Source organism: Sorex araneus, chromosome 3 (genome assembly GCF_027595985.1).
Source record: "Sorex araneus isolate mSorAra2 chromosome 3, mSorAra2.pri, whole genome shotgun sequence".
NCBI classification, from domain to species: domain Eukaryota; kingdom Metazoa; phylum Chordata; class Mammalia; order Eulipotyphla; family Soricidae; genus Sorex; species Sorex araneus.
This window is the reverse complement of record NC_073304.1, coordinates 212260540-212287167: the sequence shown is the minus strand read 5'-3', so window position 1 is coordinate 212287167 and position 26628 is coordinate 212260540. Positions and strand designations below refer to the sequence as shown.

The 26628-nt window shown below is 43.9% G+C and overlaps 1 protein-coding gene across 1 annotated transcript in view; it reads right to left on the bottom strand.

Annotated features, from left to right (window-relative positions):
* CA10 (carbonic anhydrase 10) overlaps window positions 1-26628 on the bottom strand; it is a 578576-nt gene that overhangs the window by 136296 nt on the left and 415652 nt on the right. The window lies entirely within an intron of this gene.

Below are 26628 nucleotides of genomic sequence, written 5' to 3'. Positions count from 1 at the left end.
CACCACTCTTAACCTTGAGGGGAGAATGTGGTTTCTTTCTTAGCAATACTAAGTACTTGAATCTTTCTCTATTCCATCATCTGAGTCAGTCTGTTTTTCTGAAGACAACAAATGTTGGAAAACAGATGAGATGATCACATGAGCTAATAATTACCGTATCATTCCTTTCATTGTGGAAATAAAAGTTGAGCTGTCTGTGATAATATTGATGTTTAAAATAATGCTATAAAGATAGTTTTGTCACAAACCCTACAGGGATGCTAGCTGGCACCTCCGTGGCAAAACATCTCTCTCACCTAGTTGGTGCTGGAGTTGAGAACAAGCAGAATGTGGAGGACATACATGAATGATGTGAATTCAAAGCCTATCTTAGTGACTGGTACTATCTTCAATCAAAGTTGTGGGAATACATGCATATAGGCATAAATACATTAATAATAATTTTTAAAGATGATATAGCCATCTTTATATCTGTGCTATTTTCCTAGCACCTGGATAGTGCTTAGTTCTACTTAATTCAAAGAAACACACAGAGTGATGCTTTCAGGCCCATCTAGGTACTTGGTATTAGCTCCAGCCCAGTTTATCTGGGGCAGGTCTTCAGTAGGAATGCCATTTTTCTCTTCCCAGCTTCCCTTCATGTTTATTTTAATCAAGTCTGACAGATAGTCAATGCTGGCTGCAGGGGCATAGTAATAGAGAGTATTTAAAATTTTCTCTATTCTCTATGCCATAAAGATTGCTTAAATATTAATAAAGATGTCAGCACGAACACCCTAAATATCCATCCATCATCTATCTATCTATCTATCTATCTATCTATCTATCTATCTATCTATCTATCATCTATCATCTATCGATTGTGGGCTATACAGCGACTCATACTCTGACCACCATTTCTCCCTATACTAAAAATTCAAGGTTAGATTTCCTTAATTAACTTACTAAACTCTCCCAAGAAAAGTTATTTCTAGCTAATGTCACTTAATTCAGTTCCCAAATCACAAAGCCTTTAGGCAAATCACTCCCCATATCCAGTTATTTCATCTCCAAAGAGGAAAATGTCTTTTCAGGGGAGGTCGTGGGGCTGAGGTGCAGACACTGCCTGATCCCGTAGATCACCTTCGTACCTTTCTCCCGTGGGGGTGTCCCAGGTCCCACTGGTCATGTAAGCATCCTCAATCCCAGGTTTTCAGAGAAATGAGAAGTAGCAAGTCTGTGGGAGCTAATTCATCAAACCTTTCTTGTGCTCGCTCATTCCTCTTGTCAAAGCACAAATCCATTATTTCACAATACTCTCCCACAGTGTCCCTGCCCTGTGGACTCTTGCCTGACCTGGGTTGTTGCCTCCAGGACTTACTCAAATGCTGAGTGGCCTGTAGGGAACGTAATGAATGAGGCAGGTGTAAGACTGGGAGAGCACTGGGGAGCACCATTTCTTGAGAGTCGCTGTAAGCATGACACTGGACTGACTCTTACCTCTGAGGGAGAGGCCAAGACAAATCTGGGAAAAGAGGGGAGAGGGCGCCAGCTCACCGTTACTTCGTGTCTCTTCATATGGTTCAATTTTCACAAGTAAATAAGGTGATTTTTAAAGGAAACCAGATACTCTGTAGACCATCACATCACATGCTAAATCTTGGGTCCACAGTTATGATGTGGGCCCAGGAGCTAGTTTACTGCAGCTGTCTCCTTGCCTGAAAAAGAAAACCAGCTACGTCTGCAATTTTAAATGTTCTGGTAGCTTTTTCTTCAAAAAGAAAAAAAAACAGAAAATTATCTTTGAGAATATATTTTATTTTGTCCAACATAATAAAAAAATTCATTCAATATAGAACCTAAATTAATACTATTAATGGTTTTTTTGGGGGGAAGGGAGGGCTTCTACCAAGAGTTACTTACTAAGTTCTACCAAGAGGAGACCCAAGGAACCCTCCTGGTGATGCCTAGTCATCTGAGTCAGTGGTTCAATGCCAGGACCAAAGAATGTGGTGCTGCTCAGGCATTGCTATGCCAGGGATTACTCATGCCACCCACACAATGGGTGACACTTTGAGGTGATCAGGGGACCAAGTGGTGCCAGGACTAAAAGAGGGTGGTTTGCTACATGCAAGACATACATGTTAGCCCCCTGTAGTATCTCTCAGACCCTCGATGGAGGGGGCGGGGAAGGACTTCAATTTCTGTGTTCACCTGTTTGAAATTCGGTATGTATTTAACATGCAAAACACATTCAAACTTGGACTCACTGCCTTTCTAGTACTCAATGGCCACCACCTCGGGTCAGTGGCTACCATATTGGATGGTGTGATCTTGTCCAAGATGTCTTTCTTCCTGATCTCCCTCTTGCAAACAGATCTATTAATAAATGGGGTGGGGAGAGCCTCTGAGGATACGAGATTCTGAGAAGCAACTGAATACCCCAGCAGTAAATTAGGAATATGATCTCACCAACATATCTGTTTCTTCAATCAAGTATACTCCTTCCTATTTGTTGGGACCTTTCTTTCCTTTTTTTTTTTTTTTGGTGATTCATGTTGCAAGTTTTATGGAGCAGCCAGCGATGGGAAGCAGACAAATGACAGTTGCCTGGGTTGGTACTTAGAATCGACTGACCTTGAAACCCAGTGACTCATGGCCTAGTGCTATTTACAAGGAATAGGTAATGTATCCCATTGTCTAAATTATGAAACTTTCAATGTTCTTTCAAAGAAGTTGGTTGCCTCTGGAAATCATGATGTAAGCAGCGGAGGGAAAATGCGATCAAAATGGGAAATCTTTGCCTCAGCGATGCATTTGTTCAGGCATTTGGGAAGAACTCCCAAGCGCGTCTAATCCACTGTTTCCTCTGGCTCCCGAGATTAGACTCCCTCTGTTCCCACTCGAAGGTCAGTCATTTAACTCTATCCTCATCAAAGTTCTTAGTCTTGTCTGTTAATGACGGTGCAGTGGGGACTTGACCCTGCCGTCCTGTACTGACATGCTTTGTGACTGCAAGTGGAATGAAAATTTCACGTGCTCTGGCAGGAAGGCTTCAGGTTTCAAGCTGAGAAATAAATATCATCCACCATCACCATTCAAACAGGACTGCCCTGATGCATTCACTGGATTGGATTCACCACTGCCGCCATCTCTGAGGCAGCCCTTCATAGATGAGGGGCGGTGTGAAAAAAAGACACGAGGTCCGGAAAGAACATATAGAAGTCAGCAACCAAGGCAACGACAGTGTCTGCCGAGAGGTCACCTCCAGTGTGTTACGCTCATGCATCCACATCATTGCAATCCGTGCAGCCCTGGGTGGGCTGCAGCATGCATTCATTAGCAACATGCTCCTTGCTACTGACCGGTCTTTTTTATTATCACCCTTCGGTGAAGAAACTGAGGCTCAGCAAGGGTAAATAGGTCACAGAGCTGTAAGTGCCCAAGATAATATATGTGAAAGAACCCACGGGGAGGGCATGCTGAGCTGTGATATTGGCTCCAAGGAGTGAGAGCGAGACGGCGCCTGTTCAGAGGTGCCAGCGACATTTCACAGAGGAGCTGGCATTTGAAATGGGACTTGGAGAGAGGGAGATGTGGACATCCGGAGAGACTTAGAATAAGGAGTAGCAGCATCAGAGACCTGGCGATGGGAAGCCAGGGGTGTGCAAAGGGAAGGACAGACGCTTCTGTGAACTGTGAGCAGCCAAGGGTGAGGTAATCTGGAATAGCAGGTACCAGACACGCCTGGTGGGACAGTCCTGGGTGGTCTCATGTGTTTTCAGCAAAACATTTCAGCAAGCACATGGCTAACTCTTTGTCATAAATAAGGAGAAAACAGGCTAAGAGGGTTTCACTAGTTTGCCCAGTGGCCCACAGTTAGCAAGCAAAGAAAGGATGGAGGACATGAATGCATGTCCAGCTCACTTCAATATTTTTTTTTTGCCTTTTGGGTCACACCTGGTGATGCACAGGGGTTACTCCTGGCTCTGCACTCAGGAATTACCCCTGGCGGTGCTCAGGGGACCATATGGGATGCTGGGAATTGAACCTGGGTTGGTCGCGTGCAAGGCAAATGCCCTACCCGCTGTGCTATTGCTCCAGCCCCGCCACTTCAATATTTTATTTTTATTTTTTAACGTTTTTATTGAATCACTGTGAGATAGACCCTTACAAAGCTGTTCATGATTGGATTTCAACACCCATCTCTCCACCAGTGTACATTTCCCAGTACCAGTGTCCCCAGGATCCTTCCCATCACCCCACACACACCACCCCTTGCCTGCCTCTATGACAGGCACTTTTCTTCTCTCCCTCCTCTTCCCTCCCCCCCATATCCTTTTGGGCATTGTGGTTTGCAATACTGATACTGAAAGGTTACCAAGAAGATCCCTTTATCTACTTTCAACCGTCAGATCTTGTCCAGCATGATTACTCCCAGCTATTATTGTCTTATTGGTCTCTTCTCTATCTTACCTACCCTCAGCCCCACACACGCTCATGGTTTGGTCCAACCACTGACCAGTCCTCCTAACTCTTGTTTTTCCTGGTGATGGATATTAGTCTTCTAATATATATCACGTCACGTCATGTAATCCCGTTAATCACCGATATCTCGGGCGGGCTCAGTAACATCTCATAAGATCTCCTTTCCCTGAGATCTTAGAAGTCTATCTCGACTCGGCCCTCCTAACGATGTTGCACTGGGGGCTCTTCAGGGTCAGGGGAATGAGATCTAGCTTATTACTGGATTTTGCATATGAATACACCATGGGAAGCTTGCAAGGCTGTCCCATGTGGGCAGGAAACTCTCAGAAGATTGCCAGTTTCTCCCAAAAAGAGAAGTAGGCTAAAGATATAGCTTCTGAGAGCTTGCTTTTAAATCTCTCTCTGGATGTTGGCCATTGATGGGATTACACACACCTGGGTTCCTCTGCCGGTACCTTCATGCATGAGGCCTGTCCGAACGTGTCGAGAGGGGCCTCCAGCATGGCTGTAGCTAGGTTCCGGTGGTCTTTGGCCACCAGGAGCTCTGCTCAGGATGGGGAGGGAAGCTGGAGCCCATCCCCTCCAAGGGGCCCCAGGGAAGACAGCCAGGCATGCAGGCAAGAGACTCTCTGCACACACACATATATACATATATTTATATTAGATATATACTAATATATGTATATAAAATATATCACTGTATCACTGTCTCTGATTTGCTCTAGCGGGCAAATCAGAGATTTGCTCTAGCGGGCACCAGTAACGTTTCCATTGTGAGACTTGTTGTTACTGTTTTTGGCATATCGAACACACCACAAATAGCTTGCCAGGCTCTGCTGTGCAGGTGAGATACTCTCGGTAGCTTGCTGAGCTCTCTGAGAGGTGGCGGAGGAATCAAACCTGGGTTGGCCACGTGCAAGGCAAATGCCCTACCCACTGTGGTATTGCTCCAGCCCCATATAAATGTATATGTGCATATATATATTTATATACCACAAATGAGTGCAGTCATTCTATATCTGTCCCTCTCCTTCTGACTCATTTCATTCAGCATAATACTCTCCATATCCATCCATTTATATGAAAAATGTCATGACTTCATTTTCCCTAACAGCTGCATAGTATTCCATTGTGTAGATGTACCATAGTTTCTTTATCCACTCATCTTTCTCAGCATTCGGGTTGTTTCCAGATTCTGGCTATTGTGAATAGTGCTGCAATGAATATAGGAGTGCAGACGGTGTATCTGCTGCTGTGTTTTTGGGCCCCTGGGGTATATTCCCAGAAGTCTAGTCCACTTTTTCATTGCAATGTGAAATCAAGCTAGAAGAGGATACTTTGACTAATAAATAATCTGCTAGCATGCTATATTGATTCCCTGGATCTGCCACATTTCTCTATCAGAGATCTTCCCATCCTTCACGCCACCTCTGGAATGCCTACCAGCGGTAGGTAGGCATTCCACCTACCTTTTCAAGTGTTTGACTAATAGGAATAAAATTTAAAACTCAACAACCAAAAAAGGCCCCAATGGAATGATTAAGTAGTTGACAGCACCAACGAGAATTGCACCTAAGGGAGGAGAAGAGAAATACTGCAAGAATCAGAGCATCTCAGAATATAGGGCTCAGATTTTTGAACCCAACACTGTGTTTCACGGTGCCAAAGCCACAGTTAGATCACCCAATTTTGTGTGTTGAATTCAGTTAAAGGGCTGATGAGAGAAGGCAGTGGAGTGTTTGTTCTTCGGGCTGGGGTATATGTGTAGGGAGTGTGGGGGTTGCGGGGAGGAGGAAGTGTTTGCTGTTGATGCTGAAATCAGCTCTCTGGGTATCCGGCCTGGGGAAGCAAATGTATTCTCTGTCTCATCCATGACAGAGGTGCTCATGGCTCCAACATATCTGCACAATTGATCTTGTTGGGATCAGAAGAGTGTATTCGCCAGATGAATTAGGGCAAATGAAGTTCATTGCTGTGATGCCTGTTCCCTATAAGCAGACAAGTATTAGAAGTTCAGAGGCCTCCCCCTCGCTTCCCCCCCCCCCATTTTTTCTTTTCTTATACCTCCTCCCTGGCCCTACTCATCGATCTGGTTCATTGGATATCCTTGTAGTTTTACTCAAGGAGGCGATTTCATGGAGTTTTTTTGTTATATAATCCCTCTACTTATTTTATGGTCAAAGAACTTCAGGCATAACTTTCACTAGTGTTTTCTCACTGTTTACACACACACACACACACACACACGCACACATGCACACACACACTCCACAGATGAAATTTTATTTTCTTTGCTTTAATCTCTGACATCTAATCAGTCCACCATTATAAAAATACAAAACTGGGGCTGGGGGTGGGTGTGTCAAAGAGATAGTACAAAGGGAGGGAAGGTGTTTGCCTTACACGTGGCTATCCTGGGGTTTCCTTACATGCGGTCAACCTGGGCTTGATCTCCAACCTCTCATCTGCTCCCTTGAAACCTCCAGGAGTGACGCCTGAGTTCAGCAAGCCTTCAAAATGTCCAATTAGGGCCAAAACCCCACAAAAAATGCCACCTCTTAACGACTCTCTAATCTGTCCCTGCCTCTTCATCCCTAGCCACAGACTAATTTAAGCCTTTATTTCACCGTGATTGATGTCCTCAAACCCCAGGTGCCAGAGATTATGAAATGCACCCTGTTTTTATGTTCAACCATAAAAAGGGAAAATACGACACATAAAACAATGATAGTGATGTCCCAAAGAGGTGCTAGAACATGAAAGGAAAACATGCATCTCAAAAGCTGATGAGAGACACACTATAGCACTGTTGCACTGTCATCCCGATGTTCATCATTTGCTTGAGCGGGCACCAGTAACGTCTCCATTGTGAGACTTGTTGTTACTGTTTTTGGCATATTGAATATGCCACGGGTAGCTTGCCAGGCTCTGCCGAGCAGGTGAGATACTTTCGGTAGCTTGCCAGGCTCTCCGAGAGGGATGGAGGAATCGAATCCTCTGAGAGGGATGAAGGAATGGGAGACACAATCTCAACTAAACTCGTACAAAGGAAAAGTCCTCGCTGTTGTTCTCATCTTTTCTGAGTGGCACCCAAGCCCTTTTCTCCCAGCTAGATCTGATTTGATTCTGCTTTTGCATGCTCTGAGACCAAATCTAAAGCCTTTTGAGATCCCCATATTTGGGACTAATGCTCCCTATGTCCCCTCATCACTGTCATCACTGTCATCCCATTGCTCATCTATTTGCTCAAGCAGGCACCAGTAATGTCTCCATTGTGAGACTTGTTGTTACTGTTTTTGGCATATTAAATATGCCACGGGTAGCTTGTTAGGTTCTACCGTGGGAGTGAAATACTCTCGGTAGCTTGCTGGGTTCTCCAAGAGGGACGGAGGAATTGAACCCAGGTCGTCCATGTGCAAGGCAGACACCCTACCCGCTGGGCTATTGCCCCAGCCCATATCCCCTCACATTCTGAAATTTCCCCTGGGGAATATATGCCTATTGCTCCATACTATCTGCTTATGTGCTACCTGCAAGGACCGTGAAGGATTCCAAGATAGCCTGTGGTCTGGCTCACCTCAGTAGCCCCAGACCCTGGCAGGTGAGACCCTGGCTGGTAAGACTGTGGAACGTTGTTACTTGTGCATACTTGGAGCTTCTTAGAGCAGCCACTAGAGGGCAGTATGGAACCATTCCATTACCCAGAACAGCTGTTCCCTAGGAATTTAGGTTAGAGGTGGAAGGAAGTTGGTGGCCTGTGGGCAAACTGGCCAGGAACCGGGAGTCTATAGAGCTGCAAGGCACAGCACCATCCTGTGGAATCTACTTTGAGGATATGTTCCTTGCAGCTCCAAATCCTTTGCCAGCCAGTCTGCTGGGTGCTTTTGGGTGACTGCCTCAGCACATTTCTTTACTAAAAGCCAGGCGCTCTTAAGCTTTTCAGCCTGGGCAGAAGGGAGAAGCCATGGTGAGCAAAAGAGATGTCTTCCCTACCATTCCCATTCTCATTTCTAATAATCGCAGTCTTGCCATGCAGGGCCAGCGATATAATTGCTTCACTTTGAAGAACAACAGGTACCAGCATCAATATTTGATTTTTAAAAGGTTGTGCGAACATTTTTTAAATATTAAAGATAAAGGCAAGGACTCAGCTCATCTTTTCATCTCAGCAGTGATGCATTTGAAATGAAAAATGGTGCTAATGAGCAGAATACGGCTGTTCGCCGATCCAATGGCATCAGGATGTGAGAAAGCAAAGTCTTCTTTGGAAGGGGGGGGTGGGTGCCGGCATGGGAAGCACTCTCTGCACCCAGGACGTTTTCTGTTCATTATCTCTGTAATGAGAGAAAAATCATACAACTCTGCTAGAGTAACTTTCCTCCAACTCATTGTGGGCTGTTTAGTTCCCTCAATGAGTGGTCTGGGACAGGTTCCGAGGAAACCTCATAAATTAACTATCCAACTTCCTGGCTAATGAGCCCAATATGTCAATTTCCAGTGATCACAATGATGCAATTCAATAAAGCACAGTTCATTTTGTAAGGAAATATACTTTTAATAGGGAGAGCTGCAGGGTCACAGTGCTCCCCAGATAATTATGGGCCAGAGGAATTAGAGACATGGAGCTGTACTTACTGTCTGCAGATACCCCATGGGGTTCGTGTGGCAGATATTGTCTTTCAGGGACAATAAATTCCTTCATTATATTTCCATTACCGCATTAATGCAGCGGTCTCCAATTTACTTGTAACCAAGAAGGTTGGTTATTCCTGAAAGTTGGCATCTGATGCTAATGAGCCCTTGCAAGTGGGGTAGTACCCAGCATGTGTGTGTGTGTGTGTGTGTGAATGTGTACACACATATCTGTGTGAATAATGTGCGTGCATATTTATGTACATGTGTCTTGGACTCAGGCAGCCCAGCAGGAAAATTGAGAGCTGGCAAAGGGTCTAGGAAAGACTCAAATGGGTCAGACACTATATCACTGTATCACTGTCATCCTGTTGCTCATCGATTTCTAGAGCGGGCACCAGTAACATTGTAAGACTTGTTGTTACTGTTTTTTGGTATATAGAATACACCACCGGTAGCTTGCCAGGATCTCCCGTGCAGGCGAGATACTCTTGGTAGCTTGCCGGGCTCTCCAAGATGGATGGAGGAATCGAACCTAGGTTGGCCACGTGCAAGGCAAACGCTATTCCCTTTATTTTTTATTTTTTAATTTTTTTGCTTTTTGGGTCACACCTGGCAATGCACAGGGATTACTCCTGGCTCTGCACTCAGGAATCACCCCTGGTGGTGCTCAGAGGACCATATGGGATGCTAGGAATTGAACCTGGGTCGGCCTCGTGCAAGGCAAATACCCTACCCGCTGTACTATTACTCCAGCCTCGGAAATGCTATTCCCTTTAATATAGAAAAACAATTCAATGATAGGATACATAAGCATTTTAAATAAAACGTAGGGTAACTTAAAAAAACTACAACTTACATACATATCCTTGAAAAACATTTTGTTTCTATATCAAACTATGCCAAGATACGTTGCTGAAAAATATAAAAAACAAGGTTCAAAATAAGTGTGTAGTATGCCTTTTGACTTAATGAAGAAATAATATTTACTTAAACGTTCTTTGGAGTAAGTAAGTAACTCTGCCACGTGGTGGTGACCATGTGGGAACATGGTGACAAGAGAAGGGATGAGATCAAGCTTGACTTCTTACCTCTTTCTTATACTGTAACTATATCTGAATCACAGAAATTCCTGATTAAATAATTGCCTGTTCATCTAAAATGTCTATAATTTGAAAGAGTTTTAGGAAGAGGATATCGGCTTTGATAGAAAACAAATCGCACTGCTGTTTAGTTTTGCCCCAGCTACTCTATCCTGCCTCTCATGGCCTTAGATTAGGATGCTGCATCCTTGGACTTCTGCACACAAAGAAACAGTATTTATATTTTTATTTCCTACTTTCTTACACACAAGGCAATTAGGTACAGATGCACTACATCTTCCTCCAATCCCACCCACCCTCATTACACACTAGTGACTGCCCCTTAGGAGAAAGCTTACTTTTTCTTACTAGGCTTATGGTACTATTGTAGCCATGATTATTATCCATCCCTAATGGGTGGCTATTTGTGTTGGTTCCAAGAATTAGCTACTGCCCAGATGTTGTAAAGAATAGTGCTCTAAGCATCTCATTTTTGTTTATGTGGACGTAAGTTCCTGTAAATGAAAATGTAAGTGCAAAGGTAAACGCACTTATGATTTTAACAGATATTGCCCCTTGTGCTTCCCAAGAACTGCACAATTTCATAATCATATCTGCAGGCAGCAAAGCACATTTTATCCAACATTTGGACAGTCTGTCATAGAGTGCCCGGGAGTCCAGAGAAGGGGGACCGTGATGACAACTTGGTGAGCAAGATCAAGTATAAAATCTAGACTGAAAATCCAGGGGCTCCTATTTTGGGAGGGCATGTAGGGCTAAGGCCCCCAGTTTTAAGTGCTGGGCAGCAAAGAGCTACTGGGACCTACCTGGAAGGATAGTAAAGAGGAGAGAAATAAGCTAAGGCACTGGCGTCGCCCATGGCCAATCCCAGTCTGATCCCCAGCACTGCATATAGTCCCCTGAGCACCACCAGGATTGCTACCTCCACCCCACCCCCAACACAGATCCAGGAGTAAACTCAAGCACCCCTGGATACACCCCCCCACCCAACCCAATAAAAAAGAAAACTCTGCTGGGAGCCAATACCAATGCAGGGGTGCCCAGGTGGTATGGGAAGCATCAGGCTGCTGTGGGTCTCAGCGATGGGACCAGCCCAGCCCAGCCCAGTGGGCATCTCTTTAAGAGGCACTACTTGGAGTCCGTACCCACAAGACCAAGGACCCTGCTTGGGTCAGGCTTGAGGGAGTGGCTCGATTCTATAATCTGCACCCACACCTGTATGATCTTCAATAAAGAAGTGGAGAGAATGAATTTCACGAGTCAACTGGATGTGAGGGAATGAGCAATCCTCGAGCCTGCCCGGGAGCTCTGCTTTGGAGGGAAGGCGCAGGCAGGAGAGATGAATCCTACCCACTAGGTTCGTCAACATGCCTCTGCGGGCTGGGGGGCAGAGAGGATAGTTCCCCAGGGGTCCTGTTCAAGCGTGCGGACTCCATCTCCTCCTCCTTTGCTGGGCCTCTTTGCAAGTTGCTCAGCTGCTATGAGTGGCAAGTTCCCTAACTGACATTTAATTTGCTTGGCCATTTATCTGTTTCAAGGAAGGTGGGAAGATGAATGAGTATGACAGTTTGCCTCGTTTTGCTTTTTTTTTTTTTATGTATTTCTCTAACACCCAAGATAAGGGGGGAAAAAAAGAAGTAACAAATTGAACCAGGATTCTTTCTCTGGAAGCAATTCTTATCTATAATAGAACTTACCTAGGGAAGTAAAGTGGTAGTTAATTCAAATAACCGGGAAATAAATTTGGGGGAAAAATAAAAAAAAAAAGGATTCCCCCCTCTGAGTCAGAGGGCTGAAAATAGGATGATTATTTACCCAAAGAGAGGAATAAATTGCGCCGAGCTCAAGTTTCTGCAGACTCTTACCCTGATGAGCCATGACTGGCAATGGTTGTCAGCTTGCTTTGTCCTTGAAATGAGACTCCTGGTGACTCAGAGGCTATGGGAGGTGACTAGGCAAGGGTCCGCCACTGTTTGTTTTTTTTTTTTTTAAAGAATTTATGGACTTTCCCTTATCTTGGCCTGTAACTAAATTCAACTAACTGCACAGAACAGTTACTAACTGCAAAGTTGTTTTTATTGATGATATCATTTAATGTTCATCATAATTGCATGGAGCGCTTATTATGATTGTTTCTAGGGATGAGAAAACTGAGGTTAGGGAGGTGAAAAACTTAATCTTGGGGATGGATAATAAGAGAAGAGGAGAGCGCCATCCTCAAGCTTTTGGATAGATTCCACATCTCACATTTCTCTTAGCACCTCACCTTATATTCTCACTGACCTCTGCATTTGAGCTGCTTACATTTTTTAACTAACTTTTATGCGTTGGTTATTTAAAGGTTATATGACCTTTAGGACTGAAACTGCAAAGATACAAAGAGAGTTCCTAAATACCCCTTACCCAGTATTCCCTAATATTTATAACTCCCCTAATCATTGCACATTTGCCAACCTGAAGAAATTGACATTGCGCTCACTCTTAAACGATAGACTTTATCAAGTTTACATGAATTTTTTCCATGTGTGTTCTTTTCCAATGCATCCATTCCCAGAGCCACACTGCATTTAGTGACTCTCAGTTATAATATTTGATGCGACTTCATTTGGGGAGAGATCGGGGTAGGAATCAAGCTTAAGGCCAACATTTTTATAAGGCTGTACCACCTCGGAAATATATTTCTTCTGCGGAGTTGCCGTTTTTAAATATTTGCTAAAGGTGGAAGCAGTGCTAACAACTCCTTGCCAATGATACGTGTTTCAGCTTAACATTATGGCTTGCCTGGGATTGAGATTCAGCTTTCAAAAGCAGTGCTCCATCATTGTCTTCTTTCAAGGGCAGGAAACTTCAAATCAACTTTGGGCTTTTGCATTCGCTGCGTCAAACTCTCCTGAAGTTTCCACGATTGCCAATAAATAAGACGTTCCATCATATTTAAGGTGTCAAATCTTCTGATAAATTGAATTTCATAAAATATTGCTCTATTGATCTTAGTGCTCGGCTTTCAATACAGCGAGTCAGCCAGAATTGCTGCCTAGAACTTTTCTGAAAGGAGAATGTTACAGCCTCACAGGGGGCATGGACACCTCCATCAGATCCAAGCTGATGACAGTGACCTTCTTTCAATCATTGCTCTCTTTGCTGGGTACTAAGTTTCATTTACGCTTATTTAAGGCTGTGGACAGGAGCCCATGAGTCTACATGCCTCCTAGTTGGTGCACAATCTCTGGGAAAGCTCCCTGTTTCCCTGGAACAAAAGCAAATCAAGCTCACCCCAGAATTCAGTTCTGAGAGTTCATTATGTTTTCAGAAAGGCATGGGCCAAGGATGAAAGCTGATGACATGGTAAGACGGAAAGGAAAATGTCAAAACACAATGATTTCGCTGCACCTTCCACCTCCTGGCCTAGTTTTCTAAACATTGTACTTGAAAAAAGTGTGCAGTTAAGGGGTGGAGGCTTTAATAAAATATACTTTTAAAAATTAACATTTTCATTCTTTATTCAGAAGATATAGCAGATATCATTATAGATAATATGTCTTAAATGTCATCTCTTCTTGCCATGTGTTAAGGCAACTCAATGAGAAAATGGTAATTTGTGACTAATATTTAGTCCTCTCATTGTGGAGCTGAGTGCAGCAGTCAGATTTCTGGAGATCACAGCCTATGTTCCAGGTAAAATGTTGGGGGGTTTATTAGGGGAAGGGAAGGAAAAGAGGGCTCAGCCTTCATTAGGACATCATTCACCTACTATTTCTTCAACAGCTGCGACATGCCCACGGTGTAAAAAGTAAAGATGACAGAGAGTGCAAATGACAGATTTCTAACTACATATGAGACAGAAAGGGCTATGACACAGGCTTGTGGTGGGTCCTCTGGGGATAGATGTTCAAATCACAGGGTTCCCTTCAAGGTCATTTCATTTTCATGGAAACCAAGGACTTGCTTCTCTTAATTTTACTGAAGATTGCAAGAACACACAGAGGATTTGGTGTGAGCACTTGCTGTGTATAAAAGGGGGCCGTGACCTAGGCTGTACGTGTATCTGGGAGTGGAGTGGATGCAGAAAGCCACATTCAGGGAAGTTACTCTGCCGAATGCTAGGGGTACTGATCTGCACCAGCTATTTGTAGAAGAGTGGGAAGTGCAGGGTCTCATGGGAGCAGCAGGATGCAGCAAGGATGCACAGTTTAATCTGTATTCTGTGCTGCCTGGACTGTACAGCAAGAGCCCATCAGCCAGCACACTCACTAGTGCATCCTGATACAGCTGAACTGTATCAGGATAAAACTACATCCTTCCCCATACCCTAGAATTGATTGCTCAGCCCTGGACCAGGTGAAGAGGGAATTAAAGAGAAGATGCCAACATTTAAGAAATAGTTATATCGCATATAAGATCATTAATATGTGTGTGTTATATGAATTGTGGGAAGATCTGGTGAGGAAGGCTAAACAGGAGATGGGGAACATTTCTTTCCAATGGGCAAAGAGCTATAGTCTCATTGCTCTAAAAATGTTGAGGTTAAACCAATTATATATATTTTTAATTTTAATTTTTGGCCATGCCAGTTACTGCTTGGTCTAATTCCTGGCTTTGTGCTAAGGGACCTATCCTGGTGGTACTCAGGGGACCATATATGGCACCAGGCTTTGAACTAGGGTAAGCTTGTGTAAGACAGGCACCTTACCCTCTGTACTATCTCTGCAGCTCCAGGCAAAACCCATTATAAACAGCCCTTGTAATTTTTTTCCTCGGAGTTTTTGGGGAGTTCCGGTGTGCTTTTAATACATGGCAATGCACTGTGAATATGCACTGTAAAACCACATTATTCCCCATACCCTCAAGAGGTATAAAAAGCTCTCAAGGAATGACTTATATGACAAGACATGAAAAATGTATTCTTGGGGCTGGGGAGATAGCTTAGGGTCCAGGGCCATGTGCTTTGCGTGGGCAAAAATCCCAGTTCAAGGCCTTACACGCTAGGGGAAAAGGCAGCTGAGATAGAGAAGGGAACACCAAGTAGAGGATGTTGGGAGGACCCACTAGGGTTGAAAGATGCATGCTGAAAGTAGGCTATAGACTGAACATGATGGCCACTCAATACCTCTATTGCAAAATACAACACCCAAAAGGAGAGAGAACAAAGGGGAATGCCCTGCTGCAGAGGTGGAGTGGGGTGGTGGGGGTTGGGGTGGGGGTGATGGGGGGGATACTGGGGACATTGGTGGAGGAATATAGAATGGGCACTGGTGGAGGGATATAAATGACCACTATATGACTGAAATGCAAGCATGAAAGTTCATAAATTTGTAACTGTACCTCATGGTGATTCACTAACAAAAAATTTTTAAAAATCCCAGTTCAATGCCCTGTGACCCATGGCTTCCTAGCACTGTTGGCGGTAGTCCTGGAGACCCCCATCATCTCTGGGCCTAGGCAGTAGAGCAGCACAGGGCTCTAGCATTGAAACATCCAGCCTAGTTGACTGGACTGATGGATGAGAATCAATTGATGAGCCTGACCTCCCCAAGGTCTGCTAGGGAGCCTCTGTCCAATAAAGAAAAAAGAAGGGAAAAATGCATTCTTGCATTCTTTAAATATATATGTATATATACATATATATTTATATTTGTGTTTATAGCTATGAAGACTGAGGTCTGTGAAGATAGTAGACTTGATCAAGATCACACAACTTGAAGGAACCAATATGAGGTCACCCACCCAGGAGTGTCCTTTGCAATGCCCCCTCCCTGTTCCATCACTTCCCAGAAGTCAGTCAAGGACCTCCCTCCTATCATGTTTGCTGCTGCTTTTTCTGGAATGGCTGTGAAGGACTGGAGGACTTAAGGGTTCCTATCGACACCCTTGAGAATTCTTTGATGTTCTATCTTCCCTCTTGTCATGGTGGCTGTCTGACCTCATTCCAATCTGGTCACGCATCCTTCCTGAATTCAAGAAACTTAACAATGGCCAGTCTTGGCTCTTTGACAGTTCATTCAACAAGCATCCATTGAGCATGTGCCAAAGTATGCTAGGTTTGGGGGCCATGGAAGGGATATAAGGGGTGCAAACCTGTGAGGTGAGGCTTGACACAACTGGCTAACTTCAGTGCCTTGGGGTGTCCTGATCACTAAATCCTGATGTGGAAGGTGCATAAAGGAGCACTCAGACAAAAGTTGGGTGTCATTCAACTCAATTCAACTCAGTTTAGACACAGTGTACCCAAAGATAGTAAGTTCAGATTCTATGTATCCTACAAGACAACTTCCCTCTTCCAATCCCACCTCTGCCCACCCCATTCAGACATTAGCGGTGAGACTAGGTTGTTACCTGTCCTTCTGCTCAACTGCCTATACATCAGAGATTACCATACGCCCCTCATCTAGTTCAATTAATTTGCTAGAGGATGGCAAAAATGTCATAGAAGCAATTTGCTATGTTACTGATTTATTATTTATTTATTTATTTATTTATTATGAACTGGGGCAATAGCATAGTAGGGCGTTTGCCTTGTATGCAGCCGACCCGGGTTCAATTCCTCCGTCACTCTCAGAGAGCCTGGCAAGCTACCGAGAGTATCCCGCCCACACGGCAGTCTGGCAAGCTATCCATGGTGTATTTGCTATGCCCAAAACAGTAACAACAAGTCTCACATTGGAGATATTAGTGGTGCCCGCTCGAGCAAATTGATGAGCAATAGGACGACAGTGCTACAGTGCTAGTGATTTATTATAAAAAATTACATACTAAATATAAAAGATGTCAATGAAGAGCCAGATAGAAGAGATGAGAAGGAAAGGTGGGGGAAGGATCTAGGACTCCTATGCCTTTTCTAGGCAGGCCATGCTCCCCAAAATCTCTGTGTGATCACCTTTTCACAGGCTCTCTGAGCCCTGTCTTTTAGTTTTTATTAGAGGACACATGGCATGGATGCTGATGATTAAATCATCAGTCACAGGCAATTGATTCACCCCTAAACCCTATTTCCTTTCCCAGAAGTCATGGGTTGGGACAATTACAAGGTTGGCTTCACTGGCCCTTGCTCCCATACTTAGGTGGAGCTAAAAGTCACCTCCTGAAAATAAATGAGACCTTGATCACTTTCCATTCTTAGGAAATCCCAAGGCTCTGGGGTGCTGTGAGTTGGGAACCACAGGTGGAGAGTGAGAGAGAAAGAGAGAGAGAGAGAGAGAGAGAGAGAGAGAGAGAGAGAGAGAGAGAGAGAGAGAGAGAGAGAGAGAGAGAGCAGAGACAGAGAGACAGAGATAGAGACAGAGACAGAGAGCTCACTTGGAAGAAAACCCATCTAACATGCGAGGACAAGTCTCTCAGAATCTAAGTGAACAGGTTGTCTTTGTGACTTGCAGAATGAATCAGGAACCTCACTGTCCATGTGATGCCACAGAGCAGTTGTCACTACTGCTCAAGCCCATCATGCCTCTCATTTCTTTTCCTCTTTCTCAAATCCCAACCTCACTGTATCTCACTGTCCTCAGCTGTAAATGAGGAAAGCAGTAGCTACTACATGAAGACTAAATCATGCACGAAACATGAAGTCCTTAGAAGAGTGCCTGATAATTACTTGATAAACACTAGGGACTAGTAGTCAGGTACTGGAATTCTTAAGGATGTCTTGGAAAGTAGTTGCCACTGGTCTGAACCACAGAAAGCCACATTCTTCTCTGTTTAATGTTTTACTGAGCATGACCCCTTAGCTGCATCCTTTTACTGGCGCTGGGGTGGTCTGATGTGCAGACTTCTTTGGAGACATTGTTTTAGGAATCCAGAGCTGATAATATTAAAGATCCAACAGTAAGCAAGTGAATCAAGTGAACCAGAATGAGTCCATCCATCAAGCTAAAGTGAAAGAGATTTTATGAGGAGAACCTGGGTTCTTATTTGAAGATCATTATTCCCTTTACAAGTCCCCAGAGCTTTACACTGGTAATTTTTTTTTTTGAACTATAGACTTGGTGAATTCCCAAGGTTTGCGCCTTCTGAAACAAAAGTTTCCTCTGTGAAAAACTCAGTGTTTTGTTTTCTGTATGATAAGTAATACAATCAGAATTGTCTGTAACAGCATTACTTCCACGACGACGACGACGATGCTCACACAATAACTCAAAACGTTTATAAAGAAACACGCAAGTACATGGGAATGCCCGCACACAGGTGCCTATTTAGAAAATGAAGTTGTTGTGTGATCTGTGCTCCACCAAAGTGAAATAAAATTAGATTTCCCAGATGTGACTGTTTTTGATCCATGTCCCAGACCCTTTCTGTTCCAGCAGTGGAACACGGACTAGCTCTGTAAGTCAATCCCATGGCAATCACAAGCACAAGCAAGAGACCAAGTTCAAATGAGTGAGGGCTACCACTGTCACAGGGGCAGCGTGGGGAGAGAATAGAATTTCTTTCTATTGGATCTACTCCCACAGCCATGCAATTTAATCCTAATAACTGTCATGTGAGACGAGCGGAGGCGTCCCATTTTGAAAATGAGGAAATTAATACTCTAAGAAGCGCAGCAACGTGCCAAGGTCACAGAGGGAACAGGATTTTCATGTAGATCGTTACTTTAGACCCTGTGACTTGCACCTCGCCAACAAGAATGCTGTCATCATCTAGGAGTGGAGGAGCTAGTGGGGAGAAACTTGTGATCTCTCCCCTCTTGGAATTCTTTTTTTGGAGGGGCACACTGGCAGTGCTTAGGGGTAACTCCTGGTCTCCATTCAGAAATCACTCCTGGTGTTCCGAGGGTCATATAAGATGCTCAAAGATAGATGGATCAGCTGCATGCAAAGCAAGTACCCTATCCACTGTATTATTTCTCCGTCCCTTCTACCCACTGCCCACCCTTGGCACCCTTTGAAACTTTGAAGAGCACTTAATTCTTTAGTTACCACATTTGCATATGCAACATTCACACTCAGTGTGCATGGCATTACCTGTACCCCTTAGAGATTTCTATGACTGGTGATGTGTAGAGACTTGCATCATGAGAGCCCGCTGGATCTCTGGAGCCAGATTGCTTGAGTCCAAGTCCCAATTCTGCCCCTGCCAATCATGGTTCAACTACCCCATGCCTCAGTTTCCCCTCTGGAAAGCAAAGAAACTGGACCTTTCTCAGGATCTTGTGCCACCCACGTTAGCACAGTGTTGAGCACATGATACACTCTCCTTGAGTAGTCGCTGCCACTCCAGGCTTGCATCTCTGCTCTATTCTGCTGGGGTTGCCAGCAATGCATTTCTGGCAGGGCGGATGCTTTCTCTTCCTCCGAGCTCTCAGAGGTCCAGTTGCTTCTTGCGACCGAAGTCATCAAAGCTGATAGGGACCTGTCTCTTCAGCAGCTTCTGCCTGAGAATATTTATCAGCCAGCAACACACCTACCTTTCCCTAAGCGACAGAACATTTCAAAGCATAGACTGTTCTCTCTTCCTATGGAGAAGGGGCTCTGTTTGTTTGTTCCCTTTGATTCTTGGGGCTTCTTATTAATTTGGTACAGGGAAGGAGATAGTAATGTCCTCCTGTTGTCAAGAACATCCTCCAGAGTCATGAATAATCATGTTGTCATGCCTGTGCAACTTAAAATACAAAAGGTGTAATTTGTGCAAGTTTTAAAGTTACTTTTCTTTTTTCAAAAGAGTTGAACCAATGAAGCTGTCAGAATGTCAGGATAGAGGCACCAGACTAGATCCTTATCTGTTACTTATGAATTTTCAAAGGACTTTAGCACATTTTTAATTGGAGTTTTTCTTTGCCCCCACCCCACCCCTCTGCAAAAAAGTCTATTTTGTTATTGCATCCCATCACGTCAGGTGGGGACATAACGCTGATGTATAGAGTGTGTCACACACACACACACGCACACACACATACACATACATGCACTCACACACATGTGGGAACACAGTGGGAGGGGAATGTGGTCTCATTCAAGGTCACCTTCTAGGGCAAAGCCAGACAGGAGCCAGAGCCCAGAACTTTTAGACGATGAATGCATTTTACTTATTTCATTGAAAGGAAGGTGAGGAATGAGTAGAAAGTGACCCATCTGAGGCATATGTGGAGACTCTAAATAAAAGTTAAAGGTTTGTGCAGTGCTTCCTGGAGCGCCTACTCAGCTCACTCAGACTCCAATCTACTTGACTTTCCCAAGAACAGTGCTCATTTTCCTGCTCTTTAGTTGCACGTACAGACTTCCAGGGATCTTCCACCATTCCTTGATCCCTGCCCCAGGCCCATAAAAACACATCAGGTCCCTCTGCTCCCTTCTTGATTCTCCAAGGAAGAGGGACTGGATTATCTGAGGGAGGGGTTTGGGAGTGGGGAGTGGACTTGTGAGGCTGAGGGCCGTACTCTCTCCCCACAACCACCTGACCACAGGAGGACTCTTCCATAACTTCTCTTGATCATGCTAGGATCTCGACTGTTAAAGCTTGTTCCTCAAGGCCTGACCCATAGTAAAGAGGTTCAGTCCAATTTCTGGAAGTTCACTTTGTTGCTGACCTTATGGCCATCTCATTCAGCATGGCTTTTTATTTTAAAAATCATTAACAAAGCTGATAGTTTGATCTCCAACAGCCTGACTCCTGGGTTTATCTCTGACTTCACTGAAATCATATAGGATGTAGGATGCAAGGGACCAGATAAGAAATGCTAGGCCAGCACTCTCACACACAAATAAGAAGAACAAAATCTGAGATGAAAGAGTGAATAGTGAAGTTATTCTTATTTATTTCATGCATATTTACAAGGTATCCACTAAGTGTCAGGGCACAGGTTTTAAGAAATACAGTGACAAGAACTAAACAGAGAAGGAGACGCTAGAAGACTATGTCATATGGATGGGTGGTGGGGAACCCGGCATATTCTTGCCTGAAATTGAATCTGAGAAAGGGACCCTAGGCTCTGAGGATGAGCAGTATGATGGTGGTTCAAGCATTTTTGTGCAGACGAGTGCAGGATATTCCAAGGTGTGTGGTTCCTGGGAAGCTAAAAGGCAGGAAGTATGACTAAAACCAAAAAGTGGAAGAGAAACTAGGCACACAGCAAGAGGGAGCTGGTAACATAAGTCAATTATGGACAATCTTAGGGGTGATGCTTAGGTGTGTCTAGGATTTTTCCCGAAGGTCAACAAGGAAGGTGTTGATAAGATTTTAATCAAGAATGAGATATTTGGGCATTACAAAGACAATTCTGGTTTTATGCAAAAAATAAATGCTGAACTAGAGCAGAAGTTAGGAACCTAATAATGAGATTAATACCATTGTCCAAATAGGCTATTAGTGACAGGAACTTGTTTTTTGGCAATGAAGATGGCTTAGGGGGTCTCTGTTTGGGTTGCCCCCCCAAAATTCTGAGATTCCAATACAGTCAAAGAAATGTTAGGAACTCCTGTAATGGGAAGTGGATGGGAAAGAAGTTATTAAAAATGAACAATCCAGCTATTGTGGACTCGAGCTTCTTGCTGTCAGAGCTAATATGCCTTAGTACATCACTGTCTAATAGAAATGCTGTCTGGGCCATATTTAAAATATTTATAGTCATCACAATCAAAAAAGAGTAAAAGAAAGTAGGTGAAATTAGTTTTTAGACCAGTTATTGTTTAGCCTAATGCATCCTCAAGATGATCATTTCAACTTGCAGTTAAGCTAAAAATGATTACTGAGATACTTCACACTCTTTTTGTAGACCAAATATTCAAAATCCAAGTGTATATGTTATGATTCAGGCACAATTATCTCAGGAAATACTTTTCTGTGTCTACACTGAAAAAATTGATGGATAGAGTGAAAAGGAAGATAGACATGGGCCTGGAGAGATAGTACAGCAGGTATAGTGCATAGCTTGCATGCATCCAACCCAGGTTTGATCCCTGATACCACATATATGGTCCCCTGAGCCTACCAGGAGTAATCTCTGAGCACTGATAAAGGAGTAAACCCGGAGCAAAACCAGGTGTGACCCAAAAACCAAAAAGGAAAAACTTTAAAAGTAGATGGACAAAGCTAAATTGTACTAGATCACTTAGAAGCTTTCCAACAGCTGAAGTGAACATCCAGGTTTAATTGTGTCTCCCCAGAGCCTTTAATTCTAAATGCTCTGGCCCAACTGACCAGCACAGGATGGGGTATTCAGATGATGGGCCAGAGCAGGGCGCATACCCACCCATGTCAGCATCTGCTTGCTTTGAGAGTCGAGCTTGGCTGGCTGGCTTGCAGACTTGTGGACTGGTGCAGGGATGTGACTGGTTTCCTGGGTACCCTGCAAATAGTTCTCTGAGCATGGGGGCATGCAGACAGATGATGAAATCTTACAGGATTTTACACTTTGTTAGGAAGTTCTTGTTCCATCAGTTCAGATGAGATTGCAGAAAACACCCCTTGACCACATGGTAATAGCCCTGATAGCTGTAAAATCACTTCTAACACCTTGACACAGGAGTAAATAATACAATGCTCAATCATTTGTTCGACTGGAAGGTGTAAAGCACCAACATTTCCCCAGGCCTGGTGCTAGCTACAAACAGGAGCCCAGAGGTAGGCCAGGCAAGGGGTGCTGCCCAACCACCCCACCCTAGGAAGGAGAGACAATTAGCAGACAATAACCCTCAGGGCGAGTGCTCGAACTGGGCCTCACAGAAGTGAGGCAGCTCCGTCAGGATGTGCAGGGAGGAAATGGGGTTGTTTGCCAGGAAGTCACCTCTGACCTGAACCTTCTGGAAGCATGGAAACCCCACGTTCCTGAATCAAATGGGTGAGATGGAGACCTGAGATTTACAGAACCTGGTTGTTAACCTGTCCACTTCCACTCCCGTCCCCTACCTCTTACATACAGTAAGAAGAACTGGGAAAGACATCAAGAGCTTTTGCTTTTTGTTTTTTGAAACTTCAACACTAGGAATTTGGGATAAAGGAAAACCTAGTAAGTGGTCAGAAGCAAGGCTGGGGAGGGAGGTGTTCATGGACATAGGGAGCAGGTGTGTGGGGGCGGGTAGATCACAGGCTCCATTTTCCCTCTTCTAAAAGCTGAGTGGGCACTGGAAGCTGGAGCAGGAGCCCTGGGCGGGGCTTGACATCTCAGGACTTGGTATGTGGAGAGCAATCCTATTTCACCCTCTACCTCCCCAGACTGGATTCAGGCCTACAGATGAACACAGAATCCTTGTTTCTCCCCCACTGAATAATTTTTCCCTCTAGGATGATTCATTACAAATTCCAGGTCCATAAGATGCATTAATATTGATTAAGAAACAGGTGCTCTCAGATTCAATTAGCAAAACTGCAATTAGTCGCAGAGGGTTTCTCTGGAAAATTGGGGGAAAGATGCAGGTGTGCAAATGAGCCTTACCTGAAGGCATGGCTGCAAGGCTTGAAAAATGCCTCCCTCCAGCAAGGGCTTTTCTTGAATTCTCCTTTGTGTGGGTGATAAATATAGTTGCCATTTCAACCAAACACTGATGATGAACCTCTGTGGCTTAAGAGTCAGGAGAGCTTCATGCTTGGAATTGTTCTCCTAAGCGAGGAAGTGCAAAGTGACCTACCAAATGCCTTGTTATGCCTGTAAAGACTCCTGATCCCAATCCGGGATTCTCATGTTGAAAGGTGTTTGGGTGAGGGACTCAGAAATATGGAGCTTAAAAAGGACATCTGGCTGGAGTGATAGCACAGTGAGTAGGGCGTTTGCCTTGCACGTGGCCGACCCGGGTTTGATTCCCAGCATCCCATATGGTCCCCTGAGCACCACCAGGAGTAATTCCTGAGTGCATGATTCCAGGAGTAACCCCTGCTGTGCAAGGCAAATGCCCTACTCTCGGTAGCTTGCCAGACTCTCCGACAGGTTCGATTCCTTTGTCCCTCTCAGAGAGCCCGGCAAGCTACCAAGAGTATCCCGCTCGCACAGCAGAGCCTGGCAAGCTACCAGTGGCATTTTCGATATGCCAAAAACAGTAACAACAAGTCTCACAATGGAGACATTACTGGTGCCCACTCAAGCAAATCAATGAGTAATGGGATGACAGTGATACAGTGATAGAGTGAAAAAGGACCTCACAGGTCAAAGGGAAACAGACATTCAGAGTGATCTCTCTCATCTGTGAAACATAAAGAAACGTTGTGTGGAAATAAATAGTGACCAATAGTATTGGACACTGAATGTCAGCCTATAGAACTGAGTTTGCTAAGTTGGGGATGAGGGGGTGGAAGGTGTGGTGTACCACTGTATTTCTGAAACATTACTATTAACAGTAGTGTGAATCATGGTGACTCAGTTTTTTCAAAAGAACTCCTGTGAAGAGACAAGTTTGGGGTGTGCTCTGATTGAAGGCTGGAACTGATTGGGGTTGTTGCTACAGGCCTAACTAGGAACAGGGCAAATATGTAAGAGAAAACTAGAAAAAGAAAAAAATTGGTTTTGACCTGGAAATAAAAATAAATAAAATAATGCAGGGCAGAACCCGGTAAAAGGCCCTAAAAAAGTATCCTATTTTGAATATCCTTTCTGTCTCAATTGAGTATCCTGCTGGCATTTTTACATCCTACCTACAGTCCGCAGGCTTAAAAACGGTAAAAGTATGGCTGGGTTTAACAGAAGCCTAATGAAAAGTATGCTTGCTCACCTCTCTGGTTACAAAAGAATAAAAAGAGGGAACAGCCCCTTTTCATTGGCAATGTACTCTGGCACCTCCCCCCCCCGCCCCCCCCAATTAACCTCTTCCTTCTGTCCTCTCTTGAAATAATCCAACCAACTTTATCTCCTATCTTGCTAACAATCTTCCATCACCAGAGACAAAGAAGCTGTTTCCTATGGCACTGTGAAAGGCCTTCTGCCAGTATGAGTGATGGTGGACATGGGTGTTACTCCTACTACGGCTTGGTTTGGCTTTGGCATTGGTCTTGTCCTCAAAATTGCAATGGTGTAAGCTGAGTCCGTTCTCTAATCCAAATAAATATTTTTTTTTTAAAAAAAGAAAAAGCATACAAACAGGAAAATAAGAGAGTGCAACCTGGTTGTCAAATAACATTCTTTCACAAATAAGAGAGAGGAAATAAATACTTTGGGAGTAGAACCTCACACACCTAAACTGGACTTAAGGAAAATTCTTGGAATTCCTTCAAAATTTCCCTTGACAACAATAGATAAGAATGTGAATTGGAACATTGTACACATGTAACCCTATTTTGACATGGTATTGTAAATTACATTGACTAAAAACCAAGCAAAAAATAAACAAAAAGAACCCTAAATTAGAAAAAAAAAAGGAGCAAAAGACACCAGAGCATTAGTACAGCGGATAGGGCAGGCCCCTGCCTCGCATCCGGCTTACCTGGGTTTGATCTCTCAATCCATATGGTCCTCAGCACCTGCCAAAAGTGATCCCTGAGCACAGAGCCTGGGGTAAGCCTTGAGCATCTCTGGTTGTGGCCCCAAACCAAAAACAAAACAAAACAAAACAAAACAGAACAAGAAAACAAAAAAAAAGAGAAAGAAGAAAAAGTAAAAAAGAATGTGGATTGGGTACCTCCTTGGCTATCTATATTTCTAGCTGCTGATCCTCAGTTTTGGACATTGGTCTTAGAAATTTTAGGGCAAGAAGATTATTTGCATTTTCTTTATAATGCACAAGAAAGCATTTAGGAAAGAGTTGTTCAAGGTCACTTAAGTGGCAAGAGGAAAGACCCAAAGATGGAAAGGGAGACACCACGTTTTCCAAATGTTGGCGTTGAACTGCTCTCGCCTCCTACGTCTCACCACTCAGTCTCCTCTCATAAACAAGCTACAGTATAGTTGGAAAAAGGAAGAACAGAAAAAATTTTAGTTGTCTAAATGAGCTCCCGTTATATTCAAGGAGTTGGGTGGCATGATGAAGCATTAAGAATTATAAGAGGAGATTCTTGCTGTTGAGTTTACTCAGACACTTGAAGGAGCAACAGTAAGAGATGAACACATGCAGACATCGAAATAGATGCAAAACAGAAGCAACTCCTTCAGAAATTAGGAAAGACTTTGAAGAGGGATTTGAGTCAAAAGTCATTCTTTTACAAATAAGAGAGAGGAAATAAATGCTTTGGGAGTAGAATCTCACACACCTAAACTGGACTTAGGGAAAATTCTTGGAATTCATTATGTCTGGATGAAAGAAATAGCTTCCCCAACACAGGAGTGGGTGGTATGGGTATGTAGAGTTCTACAGCAGGTGCCGGCCAAATTTTTCCCTGAAGAGTGAGGGAGTGAAGATTTTAGATTTTGTAACTGAAGTTTTCTGTTATAACTGTTCAATCTTGTTGCAAAAAAGCAGATGACAGGTAAGAAAATAGGCACGACTGTGTTCTAATAGAATTAGGCAGTGAGCTAAATTTGGCCATGGGCAGTAGTTTGCTCAGGTCTGCTTTAAGGTATGTATGTCGTCAGTAGTATAAA